This window comes from Chrysochloris asiatica, unplaced genomic scaffold (genome assembly GCF_000296735.1).
Source record: "Chrysochloris asiatica unplaced genomic scaffold, ChrAsi1.0 scaffold00310, whole genome shotgun sequence".
Lineage (NCBI taxonomy): Eukaryota > Metazoa > Chordata > Mammalia > Afrosoricida > Chrysochloridae > Chrysochloris > Chrysochloris asiatica.
The window spans coordinates 1,802,838-1,809,464 of NW_006408828.1; the positions used below are offsets into that span (position 1 = coordinate 1,802,838).

The following is a 6,627-nucleotide window of genomic DNA, read 5'->3' on the forward strand; positions in this document are numbered from 1 at the left end:
GGAGCTGATGAAATGAAATGCAGATGGGTCTCTTGTGATACAATAGTGAATAATTGATATCAGGACTGATTGTGAGGGTTGGAAATGTAAAGGTAGACGTTTTATAGCGAGGAAAGGAGTGATTAACTTTCTAGTCTAGGATCGAAGGTCCCTCGGACCATCAACGGAGAAATGCCGAGAGCGGGACCCTACCCAGAGAAGTAGCAATGCCTGAGATGGAGGCAGAGATGATGACATGGAGCGATGGAGCAACTGGGGACTTGAGATCCAGAAAGGGAGAGCGACTGTGTGCTGAAGACTGGAGGGGGGTTAGCATAGGGGGCAGGCTTGCAGAGTATACCCTTTGGTTGGTTGATGATGCATAGAGGGGATTGGAACCATGACAATGAAATGATATACAATAGAATGAATGTAAAACTAATGTTCTCCCATGTAAACTATCATATAAAAAAAAAAAGTTTGTGCCAGATGATATTGAAACAACTCACAGAAGAGCATAAACAGAAGTGTTTGGATATCTGCAAACAAAATTTGGATCAATACTCAAAGGAAGGTAAAAGTGTCTTTAAAAAATCGTTACTTGTGACAAGACATGGATTCATCACTACCAGCCTGAGAGTAAACGGCAGAGTGTGGAATGGAAACATCCTCAGTCTCCAACTAAGAAAAAGTTAAAAAGTCAAGCATCAGCTGGAAAATTGATGCTTACAGTTTTCTGGGATTCTCAAGGGCCAGTATTGGAACACTATCAGGATAAAGGTTCAACAATCAACAGTGCTCATTGCTGTGAGATGCTCACAGAAGAGCTAAAGCCTAAATTTAGGATTAAACACAGAGGACTGCGATCCAAGAGCTTTGTGATCTTGTGTGACAATGCACATCCGCACACCTCCAACCACACTGTTGACACTCTGTGAAAACTTCGTTTTGAGGTGTTAACAATAGTCCTGATCTTGCTCCATCAGACTTTCACTCACTTGGTCCCCTGAAAGCAGCTCTTCAAGGACGAAGTTTCACCTCTGATGAAGAAGTAAAGACAGCAATGCATTCATGGCTTGCAGCTCAGCCTAAAACATTTTTTTGTAAAAGAATAGGAGAGCTTGTTGACAGATGGACAAAGTGTATTGCAAAGCAAGGGCATTATGTCAAAAAGTGATGAATTTGTCTTTTCTAAAAGTTTATTAAAATAAATTCTACAGCCAAAGTGTGGATAAGTTTTGACCCACCCTCATGTGTATGTGTGTGTATGTTGTTGTCAAGTGCCATCGAGTAGATACTGACCCATAGCGACCTTGTATAGGGTTTCCAAGGAGTGCTTGGTGAGTTTGAACTACCGACCTTGTGGTCCAAACTGACCTTTAGGTTGAATGCTTATCCAACAGTACCATACCAAGATTAATATATATATACATATATCATAATAAAATATCAGGATTATATTATATCATAATAATAAATCATAAACTAAAAGTCAAGACTAAAAAGACTCTAATTGCCAAGCCTGAACCATTAGACTGCATGCCAAGTCTTTCCTTCTTTAGACAAGCAACATCGGTAATTCTCTGGGCATCAAGATATTCAATTTAAGAATGACATGAGCTGTAATACATTTTGTAGCCAAATTTTAAAATACAAAATCATAGATTTAATTTATGATCTTACACATTAAAAAACTTGACAATTATTGTTATGTTTTTAAAGGTCAGAGTGCAATCATTAGTGTTCCAGTAGTACTGTGGCTACCACCATGGAAACTTCTGAAGAAACAACAGCTGTTTCCTTGTGCCTGTGAAGCAATGATATCAGAAAAGCCAACACGTTCTTTTTTAAGTGTCATGTTTGTAAGAAGTGATAACCACTTTGTTGTTCTTCTGTTGCAGACTGCAGGTATTGGGGTGTTGAGGACCAGTGTCATGGACAAAAATCCAGCATGTGGCTGCACTCAGACTTGCTAGCCAGAGACCCTGTGGGCTCAAGGAAGTAACCTCCAGACGTCCCGGGTTCATTGGTTTTTTTGAACTCTCTGTGTGGCCAGCTCTGTATAATTCTCTTAAGTCCTATTAATTCATGCTATGCTTCGAACCCCTGTAATTGTAGCTTCTGAGAACATGGTTTCTTAATGTGCCCCTCTTAATGCCTCCACTGTGTTGGCAGTGCTTCAGGTTCTTAGAACAAATCTCTCTGAGGAACAGACTCTGGCCACGGGGCAAGCTCGTCCAAACTGTTCTTTATCAAATTATTTAGTTATGTTTGATATTAACTTAATACATGAGCCCGTGATACCCATGGACAAATATTAAAACAAAAAACTGCTCCTAAAGCCAAGACTGTAAAAAGCTCCAAAAACAAGTTTCCCCCGATGAATTCACCCAAAGTGGATTGGTGAAGTCCAGGGTTTTGTCCTAAGAATAATAGGTGTCTGCCTTCTCGGATAGCCCCCAGGCGCAAAACCACTAAGCTAGGCATCTTGCTTTCTCTTGCAAATCTCGGCCAGCCAGCCGACACAGCGGGATTCCTTTCAATCCTTTTCACCTTGTTCCCATTCAAGATTAGGTGCTATAGGTATGTTAATTAGCCTGAAGAAACCGAGTTGCTGACCTGGGATTCGAACCTGAAAAGTACCACAATTTGCTTGAATTTCTGGAAAATTAAGGATGCTAGATTATCAAAACAATTTGTGATGTATGTTCTAGAATTTGTACCTGTAAATCCTGTGTCTTGTGTTGAACGATTAATCACATTTCACTTCTGTACCCCGTCTTAATAAACCCCACCTTCCTTTGTGTAAAGCTCCTCCCCGAAATAAAACGGGTGCAGACCGAAGCCCGCGTGCATTATGACTGGCATGCAAGGCGTTACAGCTGGCAAGGAATGCTTTAAGGTTTGCAGGGCGGTGCTTTACTGCCTGCAGGGGCCACGATGCCAGTAGTCCAGAGTCCGCCTGCCAGTGTCGCATCCACTCTGGTTTCGAGGTGTTTTGTGTTCTCTCTCTTTGCGTCTTTGTGTGTATTCTTTCTCTATCTCTGTCGCCACCAGATCTACCAACTTTGTGAACCGAACCCCCTTGTTGAGGCCGGTCCTCGACATTCCTCTTCTTATTAAGTGCCATTGGGTGGGTTCTGATCCAGAGCAACCATGTATAGGGTTTCTGAGGAGTGGCTCATGAGGTTGAACTGCCGACCTTGCAATTCAAACCGACCTTGTAGTCCAGCGCCTTACCCTGCAGTGCCACACCGGGACTCCTGATAACCAGTTTAACTACAGTAAAGTAACTTTTGCATATGGACTCGCACATTTTCTCCAATACTCCAGATGAGTGCTTGCACGAAACACATACATCATACACATTGATTTTTATGTTACATAAGAATTGAAAATAAAAGGAAAACTCAACTTAGGTGAATAGCCTTTAACAAAAAACAGCTAGAAGTTGAACCTTTTAACACCTCACATGTTTTAAAGTAAACATTGCCAAGTTAGTTTAATTTATGAAAAACAAAATAATGTACTGTTAAAATGGGGAAGGAAAAAGGAAGAAAGAAAAATGACATCATTTACTCCAAAAATTCATTTACTTTGCATCATTAAATAAAAGACTGTTCACTCAGACAAGTCATGTAGCAGGTTACTTCATGGTCAAGAGTGTTGTTTATTAAGTGAACAATACAGGCTTATATTCTCAAACCCAACAAGCCTGAGTATTTCCAGAGTGTACTGCTGACCAAAGAAATGCTTAATCAGCTGTAAGACAGAAACTAAAGAATGACCTTTGCATACTACAACAAAGAATATCTTGTTCACATTTTCATCTGGCTTTAGAATATTAAGATTCAGAAGAACCATAAAAGTTGTATTTTGGCCACATGTTAAAAAAACAAATACCAAGTGATTTCTACATCAAAACAGGGTTTCCCCTTGGTTTTAATGCACTAAAATGACATAATCCAGTCTAACTCGGGTTTTACTTTCAGAGATAGTGCAGCTGGAAAGAATCCTTTTATCATCACGCTGCCATCCTAAAGAAAGATGCTGGTGATAAGTCGGCGCCTTCAAAATAATAAGAGAAGGAACAGGCGCCACAGTTTTCTAAGGACTGCGGTGCTTTATGTTTTTGAAAAGCCTTCAAAAGCTTCAGTATGGGTTGTATCATAGATTTCATCTCCTTTGGTTTACTTGCTGGCTTCTTAGATCACTTGATTAACAAACCTGCTTTGCATCTTTGCTAATTGCTGTTGGTACTTTGCAGGCTACACATTTTTAAACTTCTGTAAAAAGCACTACAAGCAATTTCATGTCATTTGATTTTGTGCTGAATATTCTTTAAAGGATTTTCCAAACAACACAATATTTTAAGTGAGTCTTCAGTTCACTTGTTGGATGTTATATCGTATTCTCCAACCTTATCTACAAATGAGCTAATTCCAGGTAAATTCAAGAGGGATCCAAAGACTGGCAATCTTTTAATAGAGCCAACAACTACAGGGTCCGCTGAACAAGAGAAAGAATTCATAAATTGCAAAGATCATACTTATTAAAGGCCAACCAACAAGGACTACAAATGCACCACTCAGGAAAATTCCTGTAGCTTTCATTTTTTTGTTTTTAGAAGAAGAATCTCAGTGTTCTTTCTAAAACAATTACAAAAGCCAAGTATGTCACAAATAAAACATTTCCAATAGCTAGTAGTGCTTGGTCAAGAAAGAGAATCAGTCCAAAGAACAGGAAAAACACTCCAAATCCGGTTAACCCCACTCCAACTTTCTGGGTGTTGGTTAAGGAGATGGCAGAGGTGGAACCAGATGAGATGGTAGCACCCAGGGAAGCTGGGGATGCGAGATGGTTGGTTATTCTGAGGAGTGTGTACTTCCCTGGTGTTGCTGTTCATCCTTACAGATCGGTCTATTGTTTGGCTGAAAACTGAGCCATGGGGGTGAGGTCAGTTCCAGGCCTGAAGGGTAACATAGTCTCTCAGTTTGCACCAGCCTCTATTTGACCAGTAAGCCTTGTCTTTTTTATACTTTTTAATTTTGTTCTACATTATCCGCCCACTCTAACCCAGGACCTTTCCAAGTGGTTGGTAGTGGCAGCCAGGCACCATCTAATTCTTCTGGTCTCAGGACTGTTTACAAGGATTTTCAATTTTCTTTCCTCTTCTTTGCTCTGAATGGGGAGGCACTGAAATGGTGTATGTTTTGCTATGTATATTCTCAACAACAACAAATTATGATTAAGAAAGAAGCTAGAAACAAGCAGGGCCTTTATGGTTTAGTCAGGGATTTGTGCTTTATTTCTAAGGGAAGTCTAAACAGTTTTGAGTGGCAGAGTGGCATGGTCAGACTTGCCTTTAGAAAGACTTCTCTGGCTGCAGAGTGGGAATAGATGGTGGCTGGGCTGGTGGTAATGGCAGTGAGGTAGAATGGATAAATCAAACAACAAACAAACCCGCATCTATGAATAGATTCTCACAGAGAGCCACCCTGTAGGACAGAGGCAATCTTTACGGAAGCAAATGGCCACATCTTTTTCCCACACAGTGACTGGTGGGTTCGAACACTGATCTTGTGGTTAGCACTGTGCTACCAGGGCTCCTGTGAAATGGATGAACAGCCTTTCATGTGTCATTGAACATGGCAAGGCAGAGAGAAGTCAAGAATGACAGGAGTGGCAGAAGAGGGAAGTGGAGGCGCCAGGCTGCCGGTTCCTGCTGGGCTGGGGTTGCTTTAGTAGAGGTGGCACAGAGAGGAGGCCTTTGCCACAGCTCGGGATCCGGGATGTCGAAGAACACAGTGTCATCAGCCCAGTTCCGGAAGGTGGACGTGGATGAGTATGACGAGCACAAGTTCGTGGTCGAGGAGGGTGGAGGCGATGGCTAGGCCCGGCCGGACTAGGGCGAGGTGAAATCTTGCCTGCTACAAGGAAACATGGCAGCTGCTCTCCAAGCAGACCGAGAGTCCGGCGGTGAAGGATCGGACAGACAGCGCTCGTCTGTATTAAAGCTTGTTGTTGTTGTTGTTGTTAAGTGCCGTTGAGTCGGGTCCGACCAAAGCTAGTGATCTTGAAAAGGCAGTGCAGTCTCTAGACGAGAATGGTGTGGACCTCCCTATGAAGTCTATTTGTAAAGGCTTTGAGAGTCCCTTTGACAATAGCAGTGCTGTGTTACTTCAATGGCATGAAAAGGCACTTGGTGCTGGAGGAGTAAGGGTCCATGGTTCGAGTCTTGATTGCAAGGAAAATCATGTAAACCAGCAGGAACCGGATATGGGCCGGATGTGGGAGTTGCTGGTAAGAAGACCAAAACAACTAAATGTCACCGCTGCCCTTTGGGTAGCATCTGTGTCTCTCAGCTTTGCCTTCTTGCTTCCTTTTCCATGTCTTTAAAGATGAAAATTACATATGTCAGCTTTCCTTTTGTGAAAATTGGGATAGCATACGGGAAATTTTGTTTCATCAGAAGTGTTTCATGCTCTCAAAACCGTTTCAGTGATGTGTGTATAGACTACGAATCATGGTCAAGTTGAATTGTGCACTTTTTAACTCCTGTGGACTGGATTGTTTTGCTTTTAATCAAATACTGAGAGATCAGATCAGAAGTTGAGGCCAGTATTCTAATTCATTGCTAACCAGGCA

At 41.8% G+C, this 6,627-nt stretch overlaps 1 pseudogene; it reads left to right on the forward strand.

The window, feature by feature from the left end:
- The first annotated feature begins 5,771 nt into the window (after positions 1 to 5,771).
- On the forward strand, positions 5,772 to 6,241 carry LOC102823674 (annotated as a pseudogene).
- The last annotated feature ends 386 nt before the right edge of the window (positions 6,242 to 6,627 follow it).